The following is a 27,717-nucleotide window of genomic DNA, read 5'->3' on the forward strand; positions in this document are numbered from 1 at the left end:
CTATGAGAATAAATAGCCTGGTCGATATTGACTTGAGGATAAAAAAGAAAAACAAAGCTCGGTTTTTCTCATTGATATGCACACTACACATAAAATGTGAAACGAGAAACAATAAGACAGTCATTACAAAAGATAGACGATAAGTAAACTATAACTTTACTTGCAAAAGGTAATATTTTATACTATACATAAGAGTACATATCCAAGGGCATAAAATTATAACTACTTACCAAGCCCATAAAATATATACTGTATATATATAGATATATATATATATATATATATATATATATATATATATATATATATATATATATATTTCATGCACACGTGCACACACATACATGTGTGTTTGTGTACATGTAATATTTATATATATAAATTATATATATATATATATATATATATATATATATATATATATATATATATATATATATATATATATATATATATATATATATATACTGTATATATATTATTGTGGGGCTTGGTAAGTAATTATATTTTTATGCCCTTGGATATTTACTTTTATATATAGTAATAATATTACCATTTTACAAGTAAAGTTATAGTTTACTTATCGTCCATTCTTTGTGAGGACTGTTTTATTGTTTCTCGTTTCACATTTTATGTGTAGTGTGCGTATCAATGAGAAAAACCGAGTTTTGTTTTTCTTTTTTATCTTCCATTTAGCAAACAGTATGCCATGAGTTAAGTTGTTGTTATTATTATTATTATTATTATTATTATTATTATTATTATTATTATTATTATTATTATTATTATTATTATTATTATTATTATTATTGTTGTTGTTGTTGTTGTTATTGTTGTTGTTGTTATTGTTGTTAATAAATAATCATACCAAAACTTGTGACAAAATCTGTGAAGATTGTTCATAAGATAAAATATGCGAAAAATAAAAATAAGAGTGTGGAGTAATAAGAATTGCTTGGACAATTCTAAAAATTTTTCCTAGTCAAGTTTCTTTTGATATTTAAAAACATATTGTAACTGCAAATACCATAGGATTTAGGAATCAAGTGACCTCATCTAGTCTGCGGTTCGCGGAAAATTAAAAAAAAAAGGAAAAAGTGTCTTGTGGAAAAATGGAAGATGTAAGGAAAGCAAAATTTATCTGGTTCCAAGTAACACTTTTGACATTTTTGGCTTGTTCTGTTTGAATTTGAGCACGTAGGATATAATAATAATAATAATAATAATAATAATAATAATAATAATAATAATAATAATAATAATAATAATAATAATAATAATAATAATTTCATGATGCTCTAACGGAATTTGCCATGGAAAATTAAATCAGAGCCGTACAACTTGAAGCCTATTTTAAGTGGATCGCTTTTTTTCGACAGAACTAGATCTACAATAGTTTAAAAATAAGTTGGAAAACAGGTAAAAGGATTAATTATATTTTGGTCGTTCTCGAGGAGTGACCCCTCAGCCGTGAGCACAGATAGATTACCAGCTCTCACGGGGTTGTGGAGAAAAAACCTCACGTTACATATATATATATATATATATATATATATATATATATATATATATATATATATATATATATATATATATATATATATATATATATAATATATATATATATATATATAAATATATATAAATATATATAAAAATATATATATATATATATATATGTAACATGAGATTTTTCTCCTGGCAACCCCGGGAGAGCTGGTAATCTATCTGTAATGGCTGAGAACGACCAAAATAAAATCCTTTTTCCTGTTTTCCAACTTATTTTGAAACCATTGTAAATCCAGTTCTGTCAAAAAAAGCGATCCACTTAAAGTAGGCTTCAAGTTGTACGGTTTTGATTTAATTTTCCATGACAACTTCCGTTAGAGCATCATTATTATTATTATTATTATTATTATTATTATTATTATTATTATTATTATTATTATTATTTCACATGTGCTCAGACTCAAGCAGAACAAACCAAAAATGTCAAAAGTGTTATATGGAACCAGATAAATTTTGCTTTTCTTACATATTCCAATTTTCCACAAAGCACTTTTTTCCTTTTTTTAATTTTCCACGAACCGCAGACTAGATGAGGACACTTGATTCCTAAATCCTATGGTATTTGCAGTTACAATATATTTTTTTAAATAAAAAAAAAAGAAACTTGACTAGAAAAAATTTTGGAATTGTCCAAGCAATTCTTATCACTCCACGCTCTTATTTTTATTTTTCGGATATTTAATCTTATGAACAATATTCACAGATTTTGTCACTTTTTTTAGTAGGATTAATTAATTAATTAATTAATAACAATAATAATAATAATAATAATAATAATAATAATAATAATAATAATAATAATAACTCAATTCGTGGCATGCTAAATCATTTGAACGTTACCCTATCGGTAAATGGAAGAACAATTTCTGGGCTCTTTATATCATTTAATTCTATTTATTCATTTATTCATTCATTTATTTTTAGTTTACCCGAGAGAATAACAAAACATTATCGTGACTAAATTAAATCTCTATGCTCAATAGAATCCCTGCTTTGGCATCTTGACTGCTTGTGCACGTCACAGGCCCAAAACTCCCGAGCAGACCTGAAAGGCATCTGATTAACGCGTCATCAACCCCACTTTCACGGGAAATTGGAAATTAATAGAAAATGTTCTGAAGAGGGTTTTGTCACCTGTAAATTACCTCCTTCACGTCACGTTTCACGGAAAAGTATTTTTTCGCTTCTAAAAGTAGGAGGGATGTCTTGTGCAACCTGCACATGCTGAGCGAATTAGTGGGGGGTTGGGAGGTTGGGGGTGGTAGGGTTGGAGTGATAGGTTAGGGCTCACTCAGTGATTCTGTAACAATTCGTGTTCCAAGAACAAAACAGTAAATTGGGTGTAATGCCTATCAGTAATTAGAGGACATCCTTAACTTCCTTTGATTTAACTGCCTCATCTCTTTTCGAATATGGTGGAAACCAATTTCCCAGTTAAGAAGTATATTCTAAGCATGGTATGTTACCTGTTTAAAAAAGGATGATATCGCTGAATCGCCTGTCAATGTCGACTCCCATAATCAATAAGTTACTATAAATGGACTTATCAAACTCGTTCAGACAGACCTGGTTGGTCTCAGAACTGAAATGGATCTGATTATGAACAATGCTTTAACCACACATGTTAATGACATGTATTGGTAGTAGCCCAGAAGACCTATTAAACCCTCAGACTTTTTTCAATACGCCCATCATGACGGCATGATATCTGCTTAAACTGACACATCTTTTTAACAAGGAAGTTTGCTCCCAAATGTTTTTCCTTATTCCTTCACATTCTTCCACTTTCTGACTCCTACAGTACAGTTCTTTAGATTCCCAGCCTTTCCAAAAGTGGCTGTCTTCCTAATTATCAACATACGTTTCATACCGACATGTATTCATGCTATTTAATTTCTCTTTTGAGAAACATTAAATATAAAATAAGGGGATGTAGCTCAAATGGTAGAGCGCTCGCTTAGCATGTGAGAGGTACGGGGATCGATACCCCGCATCTCCAGGTGATATCTTATACGTTCTGGAGTATGTTGAGGTATGCGTGTGTTATGTACTTTTGTGTTGAAGCTGCTCACATAAATAATACACGTGGAGCACGAAGAAATTAATTGATTAGCAGAGCGCTTTTACGCTATCTACGTTTCCGTCCAAATGATAAATTATTATTATTATTATTATTATTATTATTATTATTATTATTATTATTATTATTATTATTATTAATCAGAACATGAAACCTATTCATATGGAACAAGCCAACAGGGAAAGTGACTTGAAATTCAAGTCTCCAACAAATATGGTGTTCATTTCAAAGAAGTAACAGAACGTAATAGGAAATACTGAGAGAGAAGATCAGTTATTAGAAAAGAAAAAAATAAATCAACATATTAATAAATAAATAGATAAAATGTAAGTAAATTATAAAATACAAGGAGAACTTTTGAAGTTCCAATTGCACAGCATTCTCATGTTCCACAGTCCTACGGTGTGAGGAATAAAGGAACTCTGAGACTGAGAAGTTCGACAGCAAGGCACATTTACTACAAATTGGTGCTGCTGTTCAGCAAACCATTAGATGGTAAATGGTCATATCCGATGGAGAGAAGCAGAGACTGGGAAAATAACCCCAGGTAATCTGAGATGCGTTGCTTCGGACTAGATTGCCGCCTGTTTTTGTAGGAGTTACGAAGAAAGTGTAGGAGGAAGACCCTTCTTCATCGGCGTTTAACTTCTAAGAAACTACAATAGCACTTCGTCCAACATGGCGGTCAAACTTGCAAACCATTAAAAAAAGAGGTCTCCAGCTTTAACAACTGAACCGGCCGAACTCGAAAGAATAGCACAGAATATGGGATTTAGGAACAAGGCCAAGCGTGGGAACCTATGAGTCAATCAGCTCTGAAATGGAAATTGAGAGTAAAAAGGTTTGAAAGGTGTAAACAGGAGGAAAACCTCACAGTTGCACTATGAATCAACTGTTGGGGGAGGGTGAAAAGTACGATGGAGGAAAAAGAATATGAGCGGAGGTACACTAAAGGGAATGAAAGGGGTTGCAGATAGGGGCCGAAGGGACGCTGCAAAGAACCTTAAGTAACGCCTACAAGCCGAGCTTGAAAGACACAGATAAATAATCAACAAGGAATCAGTGCTGCCTTACTAGGTCTTATTTAAAATGTCAAAAGCTACCAACAGGTCCCCTGAATACTTCATTGCTTCACCTGTGTATAAGGAATTCAAGGGTTTCTTCATTCTGTAGAAGAGATTTTTTGATATATGAAAATTACCGTCGCAATGACCACGACCAACAACTTTGACTCAACATTTAAGCGTAAGTATGGAGTTAATTATATGCACTGGTCCTTCTGTGAATATTATTATAATTGTGTGTTGTGTGTGTGTGTGTGTGTGTGTGTGTACATACATACAGAAATTTCAGAATTTCATCAAAATACTGCACACGACATATCCTGCAAATCGTTGACTTATATAAGCAATCTGAGCTAAGATCGCTATCTGCTCCATTCCGCCTGCGAATAACATGACCTTTACTTCATAAGCCTTCTCTTGTATAAATCATTGCTCGTCTATTCATAGTCGTCAAATCTCTCCCCCCCACCCCCTCCCCCTTTCTGAGATCTACCAGAGCTTTCATAGCTCCGTAATCCTTGAATTGGCCTGTTACTTAAGCGAGATCTCTCAATCCATCTAATAATACAAATTAATTCGACAGGAATGATGTGAACATCTGAGATACATCATTTTTGCCATCTTCCAAAAGCAACAATGCAATTTAACGGAAAACAATGAGGACTTCTAATTATGGAATAGACAATGCACTGCCTAGCCGTTTTGTTCCCTGAGTCTAAACTGCGATACTGAATGGTCTGGCTCAATCCCTGGCTCAAGTAGAATGATGAAGAGGTGATAATCGAATGGCATTCAGCTCAGGTCAGACGTGTCAGGTGATGGTATACCAGCAATTCAAAAAGAAAAGCAAAGCACCTAACTGACCTTATCTACAGTGATAAAACAATATATTTATTTAGAGCAAGACCTTTAAAAGTTCGGCAACACACATAACAAAGGCCTCCTAAAAACAGAGTAATGTAAAAGATGGTGGGAACAAGAGGCGAAATGGGAGCACAGTCTATTCAGCAGGCCTATATCGAAGACCCTCACTGTTTACAGTTAAATTATATAATCGTTCTCGGAATATGGAGACAATAATTCGTTCGCAAGTACATTATTTCCGCACATTTATTTTACGGTTTTTCATTCAATCACCCATTAATCTAATGCCAGAGACAAGACCTCCAGGCCCTGAGAGCATGACAGCTGTTGTCACACTCGTTAAAGTGAAAGTTGCGTCGTTTGTCAGCACAACTGAACAAACATCGATCTGTATTCAGAAACTTTGATACTGCAATCAAAGGGCAAGATGGGCAGCGTAGATGATGTAAATGGGACTCGGATCTAAATACACCCAAATTGACATATACATATATAAGAAATATATATATATATATATATATATATATATATATATATATATATATATATATATATATATATATATATATATATATATATATATATATATATATAATGTACACAAACACATGTAAATACATTTTTTTTCTTTGTTTATCCCTACATTAAGCCGTTCTCCATAAAAGGAAGAGGCTCCGAAGACGATAAAGCACAATGCTCACTGCCAAACTCATATTTGAACTATTAAATCGTGGATGAACCCTCTTTGCAAAAAAAACTTGCATTTGTTACTTCACACACCTATGTGGAGGGCTCATTAGCATCAAGTCAGACCCCGAAACACACACACACACACACACACACTCAGCGCCATTTACCTCATGCTGCACTTACTGTACGTCATCAATTCAGTCTTAACTTAAAAATTAGGAGAAATACAAGATTAATAAATACACATAAACGTGTGTCGGGGATTTTGTAGTTTTGAATGTAACATTCCTCAAAACAGAACAGCCTCAGGATATTCTGAGGAAAGACTGAAATGATTTTGCAAAACATAAGTTCGCAATTATTAATGATTACCAATTAAAGGAAAAAAATCCCTAAACGACATGCTGAATAATGTAGGTAACTGAAATCTGAAGACCTGCCATTGGCAATACTACCTATGTTCCTGATGATATGGTGTCCTTCTCATAAGCTCAAGCCCGGCTAGCTCAGTCGGTAGAGCACGAGACTCTTAATCTCGGGGTCGTGGGTTCGAGCCCCACGTTGGGCGTCATGTTTTGGCAGTGGTACCATATTGGACAGAGACATTAATTAGTGTCCAGTGCTGACTTTTTTATTCCTTGCTTTCTTTCCTTATCAAACGGTCTCATCCCCACATACCTATTTTCATAATTCAAAGAAATAAGTGGCCTACCTATTTCTTTACTAATAATATTTCCTATTCTATCATTTTAATATAGTCACCAATCTCCTTAGATTTTTAGTCACTAAATTAAAGTTTAAAGTTTATGTAAGAGTTGTTTACAGTAATTATCTGTGCAATAAAGATTACATATTTTGCATACCTATTTCAACCGCCGACGAACATGTGCCCACATCCCTCCCCCACTGAAAAAAATTTTATTTATCAAAGACATGGAAGGTGTGGGAGTGAAATCTTTTCCATTAATTAGAATCCACAAACTATCAGCTGAAGATTCGAGGTATCGATCCCCGTACTTCTCGCATGCTCTACATTTGAGCTACATCCCCATACCAATTTTACCCTCACACAGAGTCATATTAATACAAAATTTCCATTCGATAAATACATTAATAACTATTCGGAATTACTATGAAACCAAGCTTGGAGGCCGGTGCCGAGGTCTAAAGAACTAAAATGAATGAAAAGGTATATTTCCCGAGAACTACAGAATGAAATGAATGACAAAGTATATTAATTTTAAAGAAAGAGAATGAAAATTGGGAGTAAACCTTGCTTCTGCTTGGAAGTTACAAAGTGTGAGTTGAAGCAAAAATCTGCTGAAATAGCAAATGGCAAAAAAAAAAAAAAAAATCACGTCTACAAATGAAATATTCACTAGACGTGGAACAAAACATTTAAGAAAATTGAGAACATGTCTTATTTCCGCCCATTACTGAGATCAACCAGCTTTATTTGCTGCAGTTTTATGAAGCCATTATTTCATATTCCTCTATCAACGAGAAGATTTGATATTGACATGCGAAAAATCGATACTCCCTTTATGCTAATAAACAACACACCAGAGTTTAAACAAAATGTACTCAAATATGAAATGAATCAATGCTATATATTTAAAAAAAATACTACTACTTTGGGTAAAGCGATGGCATCCTCTCATTATTGATAATCATTTCACAATCTTGACAATTATTTTGTTGACTCTGAATAGGTACCGAATAACTTGGACAGGTTAATTAATGCACATACCAGCAATGAACAGAAATACTCATCACTACTGTTTTCACTACCATCACCAATTTCATGCCCTACAGCACCAGCATTTTTCTAAACGCGTACCTTTACATATGACAGCCACACAATTCATGAAGTGGAAAACTTTCTTTCCCATAAAACACGGACCGAAAAAAGTAATTTACAGGTGACAGAATACTCCACTGAATTTTTACCATTAAATTCCACTTTCACACTACAATGAAATGATCAAGCCTTAACCATATGTCATTTTTAGAGTTACATAAGATGACATGCTTGTCAGTACGAAGTAAAGAAATGCCTCCAATTGATCTTGCCTCGACCATTAAAAAATATTGCTCTTGGCAAGGGCCACTGCAATGGCCAACCAGAACCTTCATTTCGAAAGACTGCTTTACCAAAAGTTTATTGGGACAAGCAAAATACCTTCATTTAGCTGAAGCCTCCTGGAAACAAAAGAAACAGAAAAAATTTTCCTTCAAAACCTTCCAGTATGTTGATAAAATTATCCCCATTATATCTCATGACCTCTTATAGTTAACATGAGACACTTAACAAAATTTGTCCACACCTGTCACTCATCAATTATGAATGTCTGGCTGAAGTCTCCCTTTTTCTTTTGTAAATAATCTATAAAAACTAACTCTTTCCTTTGACCTTTTCATTCACAGCACTATTTCCAAAATATTTCGCCCAACGTGGGGCTCGAACCCACGACCCCGAGATTAAGAGTCTCGTGCTCTACCGACTGAGCTAGCCGGGCTTGGGAACTGTTAGTGGAAACCCAACAACTCAGCAAATAAGCAGTATTACCAATGCCATATTTTCAGATCGGAATTATCTATACTATTCAAGACCATATTAAAGACTTTTATATTTTTTATCAATGCTTCTATATATATATGAAGTATTTACATAATCAATTCAGTTTTGCCTCACCAACTGAATTAAATATACCATTAGTAAATATTTAGATGTGCATGTCAGTGATTCTGTGCTTCTGAATGCAACTTTACCTTAAAATGTAATAACTTAAGTAGATAAATAAGCAAGTTCATATTTACTCTAACTTTTGAGGTAAGATTGAAAAAATTTTGTAAACCCTTCGTACAGTAAGAACTAGTAGTGATCAAAACTTAAAAAGTAAAAAGTTACATATAAACAAAATATTGAATACTGTTGATAACTCAGAACTGAACACTTGGCATTGGCAATACTGAATATTTGTTGAGTTGTGGGGTGTCCACTAAAAGCTTCCAAGCCCGGCTAGCTCAGTCGGTAGAGCACGAGACTCTTAATCTCCGGGTCGTGGGTTGAGCCCCACGTTGGCGTAATGTTTTGACAGTGGTGCCATACAGAAAACAAAGAAAGTTAGGACACTGATTTTTTATATTTCTCTTAAAAGAAAGGTTGACACTACAGTCGCGCATCCAGTAACTGAAGAGTGCCTAGTGATTCCATACTTTTATGATGACATACTTTTTATCCTTGCTTTCTGTCAACATAAACCCCATTCATGTTCTCATCCTCTAACTACACCTCTTCAAGGTTGCACACAAATAATAATAATATAAACAGCTTGGACAATTTTTGATTAGTCATGATTTTACCATCATTATATTTTAATTAGGTAGGCAACTTCAATCTTCTCATAAATTTTTCCCCATAACAATTAAAGTTAAAAGTTTATGAATGAGTTTTTAACTGCAATATTCTAAATTTCGCATAGCTTTTTCAACAGACATCTGACAGCATCTGAATGTCATACTCCCATCCTTCTCCCCCTCCCCAAAAGGCCATGAAAGACAAATAATATGAGTTGGTTAAAAAAAACCCATTCAGCACTGCATTGAACTCCTCACAGCAATTTTGCAAACCATAACCCACGTCTTTTCATTCATTAGATTCTAACATTAATAGGATTGAATAAACTATCACCTGGAGATGTGGGTATCGATCCCGTACCTCTCACATGCTAAGCAGCGCTCTACCATTTGAGCTACATCCCCAACTATTAACAATGAATGCAGTAAATAAGTTCATAGCCATTTGTTATTAGGAAGAAACTATCCTTGCAGAAAGGTGTTCTAAAATATTGCTTTAAGCAAAGGTCATTGCAACAGCCACCCAAATCCTTCAAAACAAAAAAGTGCTTTACCGAAAGACCATTGGGAATTGCACAAAGAAAACAAAAAATAGGCTCTTACTGGTAAAAAAAAAAAAAAAAAAATTAATAACCTGGCATTTCCACTTCCTGAGTTTCTTATTATTGATTCTATTTCCTACATGTAAATTCATTCATAAGCACATTCACATCTTCAAATTCTCTGGCCATTCATGAAATTATCCCCTTCATATCTCTCATTCATGACCTCTTATGTTAGAATCAGACACTCAACAAATATGCCAGTGCTTGACAGTCATCACTTATGGCTGAAGTCTCACCTTTTCTTTTGAAAAATATCTAAAAAAATTCACTCTCCTTCCATTGTTTATGTTCTTTACGGCGCTACTGCCAAAACATTTCGTCCAACTTGCGGGTCGAACTCACAACCCTGAGATTAATAGTCTCGTACTCTACCGACTGAGATAGCCAGGCTTCAAAGCTCTTTGTGAACAACCCACAACGCAGCAAATAGGCAGTATTGCCAATTCCTAGTCTTTAGATCTGAATTATCTACATTATTTAACACTTAATTGAACAATTTTTATTCTTCATCAGTACTTAAACATATATAAGTTTTATAAAACCATTTCAGTCTTACCACAATAGTTGGAGTAAGTACTTATGTAAGGATACGAAATATTTACATGTGTGTGTTTATGATTCTGTGCTTTTGCATGGAACTTTTACATAAAATGGGATAACGTCAAGATATGAGCAAGATCATATTTCCTCTAGGTGTTGAGGAAAGAGTGAAAAGATTTAGTAAAATCTTCGTACATTAAGAACTAGCAGTGATCAAAAACTAAAAAGTAAAGAAGTCATATAAACATGTTGAATGATGCTGATAACTCAGAATTGAACACTTGGCATTGGCAATACTGAATATTTGCTGAGTTGTGGGGTGTCCACTAAAAGCTTCCAAGCCCGGCTAGCACAGTCGGTAGAGCACGAGACTCTTAATCTCGGGGTCGTGGGTTCGAGCCCCACGTTGGGCGTAATGTTTTGACAGTTGTGCCATGCAAAAAAACTAAAAGTTAGGACACTGAATTTTTATATATTTCTCTTAAAAGAAAGGTTGACACTACAGTCATGCATGCAGTAACTGAAGAGTGCCTAGTGATTCCATACTTTATGATGACACTTTTATTCCTTGCTTTCTCTCAACATGAAATCCCATTCATGTTCTCATCTGCCATCACCTACACCTCTTAAAAAGGTTGCACACAAATAATAATAATATAAACAGCTTGGACAATTTTTGATTAGTCATGATTTTACCATCATTATTATTTTAATAAGGTATGCAACTTCAATCTTCTCATAAATTTTTCCCATAACAATTAAAAGTTAAAAGTTTATGAGAATGAGTTTTTTTAACTGCAATATTCTAAATTTCGCATACCTTTTTCAACAGACATCTAACAAGTTTACATGTCATACTCCCATCCTCCTCCCCCTCCCCAAAAGGCCATGAAAGACAAATAATATCATTTGAAGTTAAAAAAAACAAAACCATTCAGCACTGCATTGAACTCCTCACAGCAATTTTGCAAACCATAACCCACGTCTTTTCATTCATTAGATTCTAACATTAATAGGATTGAATAAACAATCACCTGGAGATGCGGAGTATCGATCCCCGTACCTCTCACATGCTAAGCGAGCGCTCTACCATTTGAGCTACATCCCCAACTCTTAACAATGAATACAATAAATAAGTTGATAACCATTTGTTATTGGGAAGAAACCATCCTTGCAGAAAGGCGTTGTACAATATTGCTTTAAGCAAAGGTTATTGCAACAGCCACCCAAACCCTTAAATTTAAAAAAAAAAAGTGCTTTACCTAAAGACCATTGGGAATTGCACAAACACCTAGATATAAGAAAACAAAAAATAGCCTCTGATTGGTAAATAAAAAAGAAAACAAAAAATAACCTCTGATTGGTAAAAAAAAATAAAAAACAAGTTTCTTATTATCGATTCTATTTCGTACATGTAAAGTTATTCATAAGCACATTCATATCTTCAAAATCTCTGGCCATTCATAAAATTATCCCCTTCATATCTCTCATTCATGACCTTTTATGTTAGAATCAGACACTCAACAAAAATGTCAACGCTTGACAATCATTTACAACTTATGCCTCATTTTCTTTTTTGAAAATCATCTAAAAATTCACTCTCCTTCCAATTTTATGTTCTTTGTTGGCGCTACTGTCAAACATTTCGCTCAACTTTGGGGTCGAACTCACAGCCCTGAGATTAATAGTCTCGTACTCTATCGACTGAGATAGCCAGGCTTCAAAGCTTTTGTGAACAACCCACAACTCAGCAAATAGGCAGTATTGCCAATTCCTAATCTTTAGATCTAAATTATCTACATTATTTAACTTAATTGAACAATTTTCATTCTTCATCAGTGCATGAACATGTATAAGTTTTATAAAACCATTTCAGTCTTACCACACTAGTTGGAGTAAGTACTTATGTAAGGATACAAAATATTAACATGTGCATGTCTATGATTCTGTGCTTTTGCATGCAACTTTTACTTAAAATTTCCTCTAGGTGTTGAGGAAAGAGTGAAAAGATTTAGTAAAATCTTCACACATTAAGAACTAGCAGTGATCAAAAACTAAAAAGTAAAAAAGTCATATAAACATGTTGAATGATGCTGATAACTCAGAATTGAACACTTGACATTGGCAATACTGAATATTTGCTGAGTTGTGGGGTGTCCACTAACAGCTTCCAAGCCCGGCTAGCTCAGTCGGTAGAGCACGAGACTCTTAATCTCGGGGTCGTGGGTTCGAGCCCCACGTTGGGCGTAATGTTTTTGATAGTGTGCCGACTGCAGAAAACAAAGAAAGTTAGGACACTGACTTTTTATATATTTCTCATAAAAGAAAGGTTGACACTACGGTCATGCAAGCAGTAACTGAAGAGTGCCTAGTGATTCCATACTTTTTTTGATGACATACTTTTATTCCTTGCTTTCTGTCAGCATGAAATCCCATTCATGTTCTCACTGCCACTTACCTACACCTCTTAAAAAGTTGCACACAAATAATAATAATTTAAACAGCTTGGACAATTTTTGATTAGTCATGATTTTACCATCATTATCATTTTAATAAGGTATGCAACTTCAATCTTCTCATAAATTTTTCCCATAACAATTAAAAGTTAAAAGTTTAAGAATGCATTTTTTTAACTGCAATATTCTAAATTTCGCATACCTTTTCAACAGACATCTCACATGTCTACATTTCATACTCCCATCCTCCTCCCCTTCCCCAAAAGGCCATGAAAGACAAATAATATGGGTTGAAGTTAAAAAAAACTCATTCGGCACTGCATTGAACTCCTAACAGCAATTTTGGAAACCATAATCCACGTCTTTTCATTCATTAGATTCTAACATTAATAGGATTGAATAAACTATCACCTGGAGATGCGGGGTATCGATCCCCGTACCTCTCACATGCTAAGCGAGCGCTCTACCATTTGAGCTACATCCCCAACAATTAACAATGAATGCAATAAATAAGTTGATAACCATTTGTTATTAGGAAGAAACCATCCTTGCAGAAAGGTGTTCTAAAATATTACTTTAAGCAAAAGGTCTTTGCATCAGCTCCCCAAAATCCTTCATTTTAAAACAAAAAATTGTCTTTGCAAAGACCACTAGGAATTCCAAAGAAAACAAAAAATAGGCTCTGACTGGTAAAAAAAAAAAATTAATAACCTGGCATTTCCACTTCTGAGTTTCTTCTTACTGATTCTATTTCCAACACAAAATTCATTCAAAAGCACATTCATATCTTCAAAATCTCTGGCCATTCATAAAATTATCCCTTCATATCTCTCATTCATGACCTTTTATGTTAGAATCAGACACTCAACAAATATGTCAACGCCTGACAATCATTTATAACTATGTCTCACCTTTTCTTTTGAAAATTATCTAAAAATTCACTCTCCTAATTTTATGTTCTTTATAAATGGACTCTGCCAAAACATTTCACTCAACTTGGGGTCGAACTCACAGCCCTGAGATTAATAGTCTCGTACTCATCGACTGATATAACCAGGCTTCAAAGCTCTTTGTGAACAACCCACAACTCAGCAAACAGCCATTATTGCCAATTCCTAGTCTTTACATCTAAATTATCTACATTATTTAACTTAACTGAACAATTTTTATTCTTCATCAGTACTTGAACATGTATAAGTTTTATAAAACCATTTCAGTCTTACCACTAGTTGGAGTAAGTACTTATGTAAGATTCTTTGAAAATATTAACATGTGCATGTCTATGATTCTGTGCTTTTGCATGCAACTTTTACTTAAAATGGGGGATAACGTCAAGATATGAGCAAGATCAATTTCATCTAGTGTTGAGGAAAGAGTGTAAAGATTTAGTAAAATCTTCTACATTAAGAACTAGCAGTGATTCAAAAACTAAAAAGTAAAAAGTCATATAAACATGTTGTTGATGATGCTGATAACTCAGACTTGAACACTTGGCATTGGCAATACTGAACATTTGCTGAGTTGTGGGGTGTCCATAACAGCTTCCAAGCCCGGCTAGCTCAGTCGGTGGCAGACTCTTAATCTCGGGGTCGTGGGAGTTCGAGCCCACGTTGGGCGTAATGTTTTGACAGTGGTGCCATTACAGAAAACAAAGAAAGTTAGGACACTGACTTTATATATTCCTCATAAAGAAAGGTTGACACTACAGTCACGCATGCAGTAACTGAAGAGTGCCTAGTGATTCCATACTTTTTATGATGACAGTTTTGTTCATTGCTTTCTCTCAACATGAAATCCCATTCATGTTCTCATCGCCACTTACCTACACATCTTAAAAGGTTGCACACAAATAACAATAATATAAACAGCTTGGACAATTTTTGATTAGTCATGATTTTACCATCACTATGATTTTAATAGGGTATGCAACTTCAATCTTCTCATAAATTTTTCCCATAACAATTAAAAGTTAAAAGTTTATTAATGCGTTTTTTTAACTGCAATATATTCTAAATTTCACATAGCTTTTTCAACAGACATCTGAGGAGTCTACATGTCATACTCCCATCCTCCTCCCCCTCCCCAAAAGGCCATGAAAGACAAATAATATCATTTGAAGTTAAAAAAAAAAAAAAAAAACTCATTCAGCACTGCATTGAACTCCTCACAGTAATTTTGCAAACCATAACCCACGTCTTTTCATTCATTAGATTCTAACATTAATAGGACTGAATAAACTATCACCTGGAGATGATGCGAGGTCTCCATCGATCCATGTACCTCTCACATGCTAAGCGAGCACTCTACCATTTGAGCTACATCCCCAACTTTAACAATGAATACAATAAATAAGTTGATAACCATTTTGTTATTAGGAAGAAAACATCCTTTGCAGAAAGGTGTTTGTAAAATATTGCTTTAAGCAAAGGTTATTGCAACAGCCACCCAAATCCTTCAATTTAAAAGGGGGTTGCTTTACCGAAAGACCATTGGGAATTGCACAAACACCTAGAAATAAAAAAAAAACAAAAAAAAAGTGCTCTGACTGGTAAAAAAACAAAAAAACAAGTTTCTTATTATCGATTCTATTTGTTTACATGTAAAGTTATTCATAAGCACATTCATATCTTCAAAATCTCTGGCCATTGATAAAATTATCCCCTTCATATCTCTCATTCATGACCTTTTTATGTTAGAATCAGACACTCAACAAATATGTCAACGCTTTGACAATCATTTATAACTTATGTCTCACTTTTTCTTTTGAAAATTACTAAAATTCTAACTCTCCTTCCAATTTTATGATCTTTACAGCTACTCTGCAAAACATTTACTCAACTTAGAGGTCGAACTCCTCCAGCCCTGAGATTAATAGTCTTTACTCTATCGACTGAGATAGCCAGGCTTCAAAGCTCTTTAGAGGACAACCCACAACTCAGCAAATAAGCCATTATTGCCAATTCCTAGTCTTTAGATCTAAATTATCTACATTATTTAACTTAATTAAACAATTTTTTTATTCTTCATCAGTACTTGAACATATAAGTTTTATAAAACCATTTCAGTCTTACCACACTAGTTGAATTAAGTACTTATGTAGGATAGTAAATATTTAACATGTGCATGTCTATGATTCTGTGCTTTTGAATGCAACTTTTACTTAAAATGGGATAACGTCAAGATATGAGCAAGATCATATTTCATCTAGGTTTTGAGGAAAGATTGAAAAGATTTAGTAAAATCTTCGTACATTAAGAACTAGCAGTGATCAAAAACTAAAAAGTAAAAAAGTCATATAAACATGTTGAATGATGCTGATAACTCAGAATTGAACACTTGGCATTGGCAAGACTGAATATTTGCTGAGTTGGGGGTGTCCACTAACAGCTTCCAAGCCTGGCTAGCCTCAGTCGGTGAGCACGAGACTCTTAATCTCGGGGTCGTGGGTTGAGCCCCACGTTGGGCGTAATGTTTTGACAGTGGTGCCTTGCAGAAAACAAAGAAAGTTAGGACACTGACTTTTTATATATTTCTCATAAAGAAAGGTTGACACTACAGTCATGCATGCAGTAACTGAAGAGTGCCTAGTGATTCCATACTTTTTATGATGACACTTTTATTCCTTGCTTTCTGTCAACATGAAATCCCATTCATGTTCTCATCGCCACTTACCTACACCTCTTAAAAGGTTGCACACAAATAATAATAATATAAACAGCTTGACAATTTTTGATTAGTCATGATTTTACCATCATTTATCATTTTAATAAGGTATGCAACTTCAATCTTCTCATAAATTTTTCCCATAACAATTAAAAGTTAAAAGTTTATGAATGAGTTTTTAACTGCAATATTCTAAATTTCGCATAGCTTTTTCAACAGACATCTGACAAGTCTACATGTCATACTCCCATCCTCCTCCCCCCTCCCCAAAAGGCCATGAAAGACAAATAATATGAGTTGAAGTAAAAAAAAAAACTCATTCAGCACTGCATTGAACTCCTCACAGCAATTTTGCAAACCATAACCCACGTCTTTTCATTCATTAGATTCTAACATTAATAGGATTGAATAAACTACCACCTGGAGATGCGGGGTATCGATCCCCGTACCTCTCACATGCTAAGCGAGCGCTCTACCACTTGAGCTACATCCCCAACTCTTAACAATGAATGCAATAAATAAGTCTTAACAATGAATGCAATAAATAAGTTGATAACCATTTGTTATTAGGAAGAAACCATCCTTGCAGAAAGGTGTTGTAAAATATTGCTTTAAGCAAAGGTCATTGCAACAGCCACCCAAATCCTTCAATTTAAAACAAAAAGTGCTTTACCGAAAGACAATTGGGAATTCCACAAACACTATAAATAAGAAAACAAAAAATAGGCTCTGACTGGCAAAAAATAAAAAAAAAAAAATTAATAACCTGGCATTTCCACTTCCTGAGTTTCTTATTATTGATTCTATTTCGTACATGTAAATTCATTCATAAGCACATTCATATCTTCAAATTCTCTGGCCATTCATAAAATTATCCCCTTCATATCTCTCATTCATGACCTTTTATGTTAGAATCAGACACTCAACAAATATGTCAACGCTTGACAATCATTTATAACTTATGTCTCACCTTTTCTTTTGAAAATTATCTAAAAAATTCACTCTCCTTCCATTGTTTATGTTCTTTATGGCGCTACTGTCAAAACATTTCGCTCAACTTGGGGGTCGAACTCACAACCCTGAGATTAATAGTCTCGTACTCTATCGACTGAGATAGCCAGGCTTCAAAGCTCTTTGTGAACAACCCACAACTCAGCAAATAGGCAGTATTGCCAATTCCTAGTCTTTAGATCTAAATTATCTACATTATTTAAACTTAATTGAACAATTTTTATTCTTCATCAGTACTTGAACATATATAAGTTTTATAAAACCATTTCAGTCTTACCACACTAGTTGGAGTAAGTACTTATGTAAGGATACAAAATATTTACATGTGCATGTCTATGATTCTGTGCTTTTTGCATGCAACTTTTACTTAAAATGGGATAACGTCAAGATATGAGCAAGATCATATTTCATCTAGGTGTTGAGGAAAGAGTGAAAAGATTTAGTAAAATCTTCGTACATTAAGAACTAGCAGTGATCAAAAACTAAAAAGTAAAAAAGTCATATAAACATGTTGAATGATGCTGATAACTCAGAATTGAACACTTGGCATTGGCAATACTGAATATTTGCTGAGTTGCGGGGTGTCCACTAACAGCTTCCAAGCCCGGCTAGCTCAGTCGGTAGAGCACGAGACTCTTAATCTCGGGGTCGTGGGTTCGAGCCCCACGTTGGGCGTAATGTTTTGACAGTGGTGCCATGCAGAAAACAAAGAAAGTTAGGACACTGACTTTTTATATATTTCTCATAAAAGAAAGGTTGACACTACAGTCATGCATGCAGTAACTGAAGAGTGCCTAGTGATTCCATACTTTTTATGATGACACACTTTTATTCCTTGCTTTCTCTCAACATGAAATCCCATTCATGTTCTCATCGCCACTTACCTACACCTCTTAAAAGGTTGCACACAAATAATAATAATATAAACAGCTTGGACAATTTTTGATTAGTCATGATTTTACCATCATTATTATTTTAATAAGGTATGCAACTTCAATCTTCTCATAAATTTTTCCCATAACAATTAAAAGTTAAAAGTTTATGAGAATGAGTTTTTAACTGCAATATTCTAAATTTCGCATACTTTTTCAACAGACATCTGACAAGTCTACACGTCATACTCCCATCCTTCTCCCCCTCCCCAAAAGGCCATGAAAGACAAATAATATGAGTTGAAGTTAAAAAAAAACTCATTCAGCACTGCATTGAACTCCTCACAGCAATTTTGCAAACCATAACCCACGTCTTTTCATTCATTAGATTCTAACATTAATAGGATTGAATAAACTATCACCTGGAGATGCGGGGTATCGATCCCCGTACCTCTCACATGCTAAGCGAGCGCTCTACCATTTGAGCTACATCCCCAACTCTTAACAATGAATGCAATAAATAAGTTGATAACCATTTGTTATTGGGAAGAAACCATCCTTGCAGAAAGGTGTTGTAAAATATTGCTTTAAGCAAAGGTTATTGCAACAGCCACCCAAATCCTTCAATTTAAAACAAAAAAGTGCTTTACTAAAAAGACCATTGGGAATTCCACAAACACCTATAAATAAGAAAAAAAACATAGGCTCTGATTGCAAAAATAAAAAAAAAAAACAAAAAATAACCTGGCATTTCCACTTCCTGAGTTTCTTATTATTGATTCTGTTTCGAACATGTAAATTTCCTCATAAGCACATTCATATCTTCAAATTCTCTGGCCATTCATAAAATTATCCCCTTCATATCTCTCATTCATGACCTTTTATGTTAGAATCAGACACTCAATAAATATGTCAACGCTTGACAATCATTTATAACTTATGTCTCACCTTTTCTTTTGAAAATTATCTAAAAATTCACTCTCCTTCCAATTTTATGTTCTTTATGGCGCTACTGTCAAAACATTTGCTCAACTTGGGGTTGAACTCACAGCCCTGAGATTAATAGTCTCGTACTCTATCGACTGAGATAGCCAGGCTTCAAAGCTCTTTGTGAACAACCCACAACTCAGCAAATAGGCAGTATTGCCAATTCCTAGTCTTTAGATCTAAATTATCTACATTATTTAACTTAATTGAACAATTTTTATTCTTCATCAGTACTTGAACATGTATAAGTTTTATAAACCATTTCAGTCTTACCACACTAGTTGAGTAAGTACTTATGTAAGGATACAAAATATTAACATGTGCATGTCTATGATTCTGTACTTTTGCATGCACCTTTTACTTAAAATGGGATAACGTCAAGATATGAGCAAGATCATATTTCCTCTACGTGTTGAGGAAAGAGTGAAAAGATTTAGTAAAATCTTCGTACATTAAGAACTAGCAGTGATCAAAAACTAAAAAGTAAAAAGTCATATAAACATGTTGAATGATGCTGATAACTCAGAATTGAACACTTGACATTGGCAATACTGAATATTTGCTGAGTTGTGGGGTGTCCACTAACAGCTTCCAAGCCCGGCTAGCTCAGTCGGTAGAGCACGAGACTCTTAATCTCGGGGTCGTGGGTTGAGCCCCACGTTGGGCGTGTAATGTTTTGACAGTGGTGCCATACAGAAAACAAAGAAAGTTAGGACACTGACTTTTTATATATTTCTCATAAAAAGAAAGGTTGACACTACAGTCACGCATGCAGTAACTGAAGAGTGCCTAGTGATTCCATACTTTTATGATGACATACTTTTATTCCTTGCTTTCTGTCAACATGAAATCCCATTCATGTTCTCATCGCCACTTACCTACACCTCTTAAAAAGGTTGCACACAAATAATAATAATTTAAACAGCTTGGACAATTTTTGATTAGTCATGATTTTACCATCAATATCATTTTAATAAGGTATGCAACTTCAATCTTCTCATAAATTTTTCCCATAACAAATAAAGTTAAAAGTTTATGAATGAGTTTTTTAACTGCAATATTCTAAATTTCGCATAGCTTTTTCAACAGACATCTGACAAGTCTACAAGTCATACTCCCATCCTCCTCCCCTTCCCCAAAAGGCTATGAAAGACAAATAATATGAGTTGAAGTTAAAAAAAAAACTCATTCAGCACTGCATTGAACTCCTCACAGTAATTTTGCAAACCATAACCCACGTCTTTTCATTCATTAGATTCTAACATTAATAGGATTGAATAAACTATCACCTGGAGATGCGGGGTATCGATCCCCGTACCTCTCACATGCTAAGCGAGCGCTCTACCATTTGAGCTACATCCCCAACTCTTAACAATGAATGCAATAAATAAGTTGATAACCATTTGTTATTAGGAAGAAACCATCCTTGCAGAAAGGTGTTGTAAAATATTGCTTTAAGCAAAGGTCATTGCAACAGCCACCCAAATCCTTCAATTTAAAACAAAAAATTGCTTTACCGAAAGACCATTGGGAATTCCACAAACACCTATAAATAAGAAAACAAAAAATAGGCTCTGACTGGTAAAAAAAAAAAAAAATTAATAACCTGGCATTTCCACTTCCTGAGTTTCTTATTATTGATTCTATTTCCAACATGTAAATTCATTCATAAGCACATTCATATCTTCAAAATCTCTGGCCATTCATAAAATTATCCCCTTCATATCTCTCATTCATGACCTTTTATGTTAGAATCAGACACTCAACAAATATGTCAACGCTTGACAATCATTTATAACTTATGTCTCACCTTTTCTTTTGAAAATTATCTAAAAAAATTCACTCTCCTAATTTTATGTTCTTTATGGCACTACTCTGCCAAAACATTTCACTCAACTTGGGGGTCGAACTCACAGCCCTGAGATTAATAGCCTCGTACTCTATCGACTGATATAACCAGGCTTCAAAGCTCTTTGTGAACAACCCACAACTCAGCAAACAGCCATTATTGCCAATTCCTAGTCTTTACATCTAAATTATCTACATTATTTAACTTAACTGAACAATTTTTATTCTTCATCAGTACTTGAACATGTATAAGTTTTATAAAACCATTTCAGTCTTACCACACTAGTTGGAGTAAGTACTTATGTAAGGATACGAAATATTAACATGTGCATGTCTATGATTCTGTGCTTTTGCATGCAACTTTTACTTAAAATGGGATAACGTCAAGATATGAGCAAGATCATATTTCCTCTAGGTGTTGAGGAAAGAGTGAAAAGATTTAGTAAAATCTTCATACATTAAGAACTAGCAGTGATTCAAAAACTAAAAAGTAAAAAAGTCATATAAACATGTTGAATGATGCTGATAACTCAGACTTGAACACTTGGCATTGGCAATACTGAATATTTGCTGAGTTGTGGGGTGTCCACTAACAGCTTCCAAGCCCGGCTAGCTCAGTCGGTAGAGCACGAGACTCTTAATCTCGGGGTCGTGGGTTCGAGCCCCACGTTGGGCGTAATGTTTTGACAGTGGTGCCATACAGAAAACAAAGAAAGTTAGGACACTGACTTTTTATATATTTCTCATAAAAGAAAGGTTGACACTACAGTCACGCATGCAGTAACTGAAGAGTGCCTAGTGATTCCATACTTTTTATGATGACATACTTTTATTCCTTGCTTTCTGTCAACATAAAACCCCATTCATGTTCTCATCCCTCTAACCTACACCTCTTCAAAGGTTGCACACAAATAATAATAATATAAACAGCTTGGACAATTTTTGATTAGTCATGATTTTACCATCATTTATCATTTTAATAAGGTATGCAACTTCAATCTTCTCATAAATTTTTCCCATAACAATTAAAAGTTAAAAGTTTATTAATGCGTTTTTTTTAACTGCAATATTCTAAATTTCGCATAGCTTTTTCAACAGACATCTGACAAGTCTACATGTCATACTCCCATCCTCCTCCCCTCCCCAAAAGGCCATGAAAGACAAATAATATGAGTTGAAAGTAAAAAAAAAAAACTCATTCAGCACTGCATTGAACTCCTCACAGTAATTTTGCAAACCATAACCCACGTCTTTTCATTCATTAGATTCTAACATTAATAGGACTGAATAAACTATCACCTGGAGATGCGGGGGTATCGATCCATGTACCTCTCACATGCTAAGCGAGCGCTCTACCATTTGAGCTACATCCCCAACTTTTAACAATGAATACAATAAATAAGTTGATAACCATTTGTTATTAGGAAGAAAACATCCTTGCAGAAAGGTGTTGTAAAATATTGCTTTAAGCAAAGGTTATTGCAACAGCCACCCAAATCCTTCAATTTAAAACAAAAAAGTGCTTTACCGAAAGACCATTGGGAATTCCACAAACACCTAGAAATAAGAAAACAAAAAATAGGCTCTGATGGCAAAAATAAAAGAAAAAAAAAATAAAAAACAAGTTTCTTATTATCGATTCTATTTCGTACATGTAAAGTTATTCATAAGCACATTCATATCTTCAAAATCTCTGGCCATTCATAAAATTATCCCCTTCATATCTCTCATTCATGACCTTTTATGTTAGAATCAGATACTCAACAAATATGTCAACGCTTGACAATCATTTATAACTTATGTCTCACTTTTTCTTTTGAAAATTACCTAAAAAATTCACTCTCCTTCCAATTTTATGATCTTTATGGCGCTACTCTGCCAAAACATTTACTCAACTTAGAGGTCGAACTCACAGCCCTGAGATTAATAGTCTCGTACTCTATCGACTGAGATAGCCAGGCTTCAAAGCTCTTTGTGAACAACCCACAACTCAGCAAACAGCCATTATTGCCAATTCCTAGTCTTTAGAACTAAATTATCTACATTATTTAACTTAATTGAACAATTTTTATTCTTCATCAGTACTTGAACATGTATAAGTTTTATAAAACCATTTCAGTCTTACCACACTAGTTGGAGTAAGTACTTATGTAGGGATACGAAATATTAACATGTGCATGTCTATGATTCTGTGCTTTTGCACGCAACTTTTACTTAAAATGGGATAACGTCAAGATATGAGCAAGATCATATTTCATCTAGGTGTTGAGGAAAGAGTGAAAAGATTTAGTAAAATCTTCGTACATTAACAACTAGCAGTGATCAAATACTAAAAAGTAAAAAAGTCATATAAACATGTTGAATGATGCTGATAACTCAGAATTGAACACTTGGCATTGGCAATACTGAATATTTGCTGAGTTGTGGGTGTCCACTAACAGCTTCCAAGCCCGGCTAGCTCAGTCGGTAGAGCACGAGACTCTTAATCTCGGGGTCGTGGGTTCGAGCCCCACGTTGGGCGTAATGTTTTGACAGTTGTGCCATGCAGAAAACAAAGAAAGTTAGGACACTGACTTTTTATATATTTCTCATGAGAGAAAGGTTGACACTACAGTCATGCATGCAGTAACTGAAGAGTGCCTAGTGATTCCATACTTTTTATGATGACATACTTTTATTCCTTGCTTTCTGTCAACATGAAATCCCATTCATGTTCTCATCGCCACTTACCTACACCTCTTAAAAGGTTGCACACAAATAATAATAATAATATAAACAGCTTGGACAATTTTTGATTAGTCATGATTTTACCATCATTTATCATTTTAATAAGGTTTGAAACTTCAATCTTCTCATAAATTTTTCCCATAACAAATTAAAAGTTAAAAGTTTATTAATGCGTTTTTTTAACTGCAATATTCTAAATTTCGCATAGCTTTTTCAACAGACATCTGACAAGTCTACAAATCATACTCCCATCCTCCTCCCCCTCCCCAAAAGGCTATGAAAGACAAATAATATGAGTTGAAGGTAAAAAAAAAACTCATTCAGCTCTGCATTGAACTCCTCACAGCAATTTTGCAAACCATAACCCACGTCTTTTCATTCATTAGATTCTAACATTAATAGGATTGAATAAACTATCACCTGGAGATGCGGGGTATCGATCCCCGTACCTCTCACATGCTAAGCGAGCGCTCTACCATTTGAGCTACATCCCCAATGAATGCTTAACAGTCTTAACAATGAATGCAATAAATAAGTTGATAACCATTTGTTATTAGGAAGAAACCATCCTTGCAGAAAGGTGTTGTAAAATATTGCTTTAAGCAAAGGTCATTGCAACAGCCACCCAAATCCTTCAATTTAAAACAAAAAAGTGCTTTACCCAAAAACAATTGGGAATTCCACAAACACCTATAAATAAGAAAACAAAACATAGGCTCTGACTGGCAAAAATAAAAGGAAAAAACAATGAATAACCTGGCATTTCCACTTCCTGAGTTTCTTATTATTGATTCTGTTTCGAACATGTAAATTTACTCATAAGCACATTCATATCTTCAAAATCTCTGGCCATTCATAAAATTATCCCCTTCATATCTCTCATTCATGACCTTTTATGTTAGAATCAGACACTCAATAAATATGTCAACGCTTGACAATCATTTATAACTTATGTCTCACCTTTTCTTTTGAAAATTATCTAAAAAAATTCACTCTCCTTCCATTGTTTATGTTCTTTATGGCGCTACTGTCAAAACATTTCGCTCAACTTGGAGGTTGAACTCACAACCCTGAGATTAATAGTCTCGTACTCTATCGACTGAGATAGCCAGGCTTCAAAGCTCTTTGTGAACAACCCACAACTCAGCAAATAGGCAGTATTGCCAATTCCTAGTCTTTAGATCTCAATTTCTACATTATTTAACCCATAATTGAACACTTTTTTTATTCTCCATCAGTACTTGAATATGCACAAGTTTTTACAAAACCATTTCAGTCTTACCACACTAGTTGGAGTAAGTACTCATGTAAGGATACAAAATATTTACATGTGCATGTCTATGATTCTGTGCTTTTGCATACAACTTTTACTTAAAATGGGATAACGTCAAGATATGAGCAAGATCATATTTCCTCTAGGTGTTGAGGAAAGAGTGAAAAGATTTAGTAAAATCTTCGTACATTAAGAACTAGCAGTGATCAAAAACTAAAAAGTAAAAAAGTCATATAAACATGTTGAATGATGCTGATAACTCAGAATTGAACACTTGGCATTGGCAATACTAAATATTTGCTGAGTTGTGGGGTGTCCACTAACAGCTTCCAAGCCCGGCTAGCTCAGTCGGTAGAGCACGAGACTCTTAATCTCGGGGTCGTGGGTTCTGAGCCCCACGTTGGGCGTAATGTTTTGACAGTGGTGCCATGCAGAAAACAAAGAAAGTTAGGACACTGACTTTTTATATATTTCTCATAAAAGAAAGGTTGACACTACAGTCATGCATGCAGTAACTGAAGAGTGCCTAGTGATTCCATACTTTTTATGATGACATACTTTAATTCCTTGCTTTCTGTCAACATGAAATCCCATTTATGTTCTCATCGCCAATTACCTACACATCTTAAAAGGTTGCACACAAATAATAATAATAATATAAACAGCTTGGACAATTTTTGATTAGTCATGATTTTACCATCATTTATCATTTTAATAAGGTATGAAACTTCAATCTTCTCAAAAATTTTTCCCATAACAATTAAAAGTTAAAAGTTTATTAATGCGTTTTTTTAACTGCAATATTCTAAATTTCGCATAGCTTTTACAACAGACATCTGACAAGTCTACAAATCATACTCCAATCCTCCTCCCCCTCCCCAAAAGGCTATGAAAGACAAATAATATGAGTTGAAGTTAAAAAAACTCATTCAGCGCTGCATTGAACTCCTCACAGCAATTTTGCAAACCATAACCCACGTCTTTTCATTCATTAGATTCTAACATTAATAGGATTGAATAAACTATCACTTGGAGATGCGGGGTATCGATCCCCGTACCTCTCACATGCTAAGCGAGCGCTCTACCACTTGAGCTACATCCCCAACTCTTAACAATGAATGCAATAAATAAGTTGATAACCATTTGTTATTAGGAAGAAACCATCCTTGCAGAAAGGTGTTGTAAAATATTGCTTTAAGCAAAGGTCATTGCAACAGCCACCCAAATCCTTCAATTTAAAACAAAAAAGTGCTTTACTTAAAGACAATTGGGAATTCCACAAACACCTATAAATAAGAAAACAAAACATAGGCTCTGACTGGCAAAAATAAAAGGAAAAAACAATGAATAACCTGGCATTTCCACTTCCTGAGTTTCTTATTATTGATTCTGTTTCGAACATGTAAATTTCCTCATAAGCACATTCATATCTTCAAAATCTCTGGCCATTGATAAAATTATCCCCTTCATATCTCTCATTCATGACCTTTTATGTTAGAATCAGACACTCAATAAATATGTCAACGCTTGACAATCATTTATAACTTATGTCTCACCTTTTCTTTTGAAAATTATCTAAAAAAATCACTCTCCTTCCATTTTTATGTTCTTTATGGGCTACTCTGTCAAAACATTTCACTCAACTTGGGGTTGAACTCACAACCCTGAGATTAATAGTCTCGTACTCTATCGACTGAGATAGCCAGGCTTCAAAGCTCTTTGTGAACAACCCACAACTCAGCAAATAGGCAGTATTGCCAATTCCTAGTCTTTAGATCTCAATTTCTACATTATTTAACCCATAATTGAACACTTTTTATTCTCCATCAGTACTTGAATATGTACAAGTTTTTACAAAACCATTTCAGTCTTACCACACTAGTTGGAGTAAGTACTCATGTAAGGATACAAAATATTTACATGTGCATGTCTATGATTCTGTGCTTTTGCATACAACTTTTACTTAAAATGGGATAACGTCAAGATATGAGCAAGATCATATTTCCTCTAGGTGTTGAGGAAAGAGTGAAAAGATTTAGTAAAATCTTCGTACATTAAGAACTAGCAGTGATCAAAAACTAAAACGTAAAAAAGTCATATAAACATAC

The 27,717-nt window shown here is 34.3% G+C and overlaps 16 non-coding genes across 16 annotated transcripts; 9 read left to right on the plus strand and 7 right to left on the minus strand.

Moving 5' to 3' along the window:
- The first annotated feature begins 3,495 nt into the window (after positions 1-3,495).
- TRNAA-AGC (transfer RNA alanine (anticodon AGC)) lies at positions 3,496-3,568 on the plus strand. Its single transcript has one exon. It is a non-coding gene; the product is annotated as a tRNA-Ala (tRNA).
- A 3,194-nt stretch (positions 3,569-6,762) lies between these two features.
- On the plus strand, positions 6,763-6,835 carry TRNAK-CUU (transfer RNA lysine (anticodon CUU)). Its single transcript has one exon. It is a non-coding gene; the product is annotated as a tRNA-Lys (tRNA).
- Positions 6,836-8,713: 1,878 nt separating this feature from the next.
- On the minus strand, positions 8,714-8,786 carry TRNAK-CUU (transfer RNA lysine (anticodon CUU)). Its single transcript has one exon. It is a non-coding gene; the product is annotated as a tRNA-Lys (tRNA).
- A 2,326-nt stretch (positions 8,787-11,112) lies between these two features.
- On the plus strand, positions 11,113-11,185 carry TRNAK-CUU (transfer RNA lysine (anticodon CUU)). Its single transcript has one exon. It is a non-coding gene; the product is annotated as a tRNA-Lys (tRNA).
- A 1,761-nt stretch (positions 11,186-12,946) lies between these two features.
- On the plus strand, positions 12,947-13,019 carry TRNAK-CUU (transfer RNA lysine (anticodon CUU)). The gene has a single exon. It is a non-coding gene; the product is annotated as a tRNA-Lys (tRNA).
- A 621-nt stretch (positions 13,020-13,640) lies between these two features.
- On the minus strand, positions 13,641-13,713 carry TRNAA-AGC (transfer RNA alanine (anticodon AGC)). The gene has a single exon. It is a non-coding gene; the product is annotated as a tRNA-Ala (tRNA).
- Positions 13,714-17,312: 3,599 nt separating this feature from the next.
- On the minus strand, positions 17,313-17,385 carry TRNAA-AGC (transfer RNA alanine (anticodon AGC)). The gene has a single exon. It is a non-coding gene; the product is annotated as a tRNA-Ala (tRNA).
- A 1,119-nt stretch (positions 17,386-18,504) lies between these two features.
- On the plus strand, positions 18,505-18,577 carry TRNAK-CUU (transfer RNA lysine (anticodon CUU)). The gene has a single exon. It is a non-coding gene; the product is annotated as a tRNA-Lys (tRNA).
- A 620-nt stretch (positions 18,578-19,197) lies between these two features.
- On the minus strand, positions 19,198-19,270 carry TRNAA-AGC (transfer RNA alanine (anticodon AGC)). Its single transcript has one exon. It is a non-coding gene; the product is annotated as a tRNA-Ala (tRNA).
- A 1,086-nt stretch (positions 19,271-20,356) lies between these two features.
- Positions 20,357-20,428, plus strand: TRNAK-CUU (transfer RNA lysine (anticodon CUU)). The gene has a single exon. It is a non-coding gene; the product is annotated as a tRNA-Lys (tRNA).
- Positions 20,429-21,051: 623 nt separating this feature from the next.
- On the minus strand, positions 21,052-21,124 carry TRNAA-AGC (transfer RNA alanine (anticodon AGC)). Its single transcript has one exon. It is a non-coding gene; the product is annotated as a tRNA-Ala (tRNA).
- Positions 21,125-22,212: 1,088 nt separating this feature from the next.
- Positions 22,213-22,285, plus strand: TRNAK-CUU (transfer RNA lysine (anticodon CUU)). The gene has a single exon. It is a non-coding gene; the product is annotated as a tRNA-Lys (tRNA).
- Positions 22,286-24,057: 1,772 nt separating this feature from the next.
- TRNAK-CUU (transfer RNA lysine (anticodon CUU)) lies at positions 24,058-24,130 on the plus strand. The gene has a single exon. It is a non-coding gene; the product is annotated as a tRNA-Lys (tRNA).
- Positions 24,131-24,757: 627 nt separating this feature from the next.
- On the minus strand, positions 24,758-24,830 carry TRNAA-AGC (transfer RNA alanine (anticodon AGC)). The gene has a single exon. It is a non-coding gene; the product is annotated as a tRNA-Ala (tRNA).
- Positions 24,831-25,942: 1,112 nt separating this feature from the next.
- TRNAK-CUU (transfer RNA lysine (anticodon CUU)) lies at positions 25,943-26,016 on the plus strand. Its single transcript has one exon. It is a non-coding gene; the product is annotated as a tRNA-Lys (tRNA).
- Positions 26,017-26,639: 623 nt separating this feature from the next.
- TRNAA-AGC (transfer RNA alanine (anticodon AGC)) lies at positions 26,640-26,712 on the minus strand. Its single transcript has one exon. It is a non-coding gene; the product is annotated as a tRNA-Ala (tRNA).
- Positions 26,713-27,717: the final 1,005 nt, after the last annotated feature.

Source organism: Macrobrachium rosenbergii, chromosome 41 (assembly GCF_040412425.1).
Source record: "Macrobrachium rosenbergii isolate ZJJX-2024 chromosome 41, ASM4041242v1, whole genome shotgun sequence".
NCBI lineage: Eukaryota > Metazoa > Arthropoda > Malacostraca > Decapoda > Palaemonidae > Macrobrachium > Macrobrachium rosenbergii.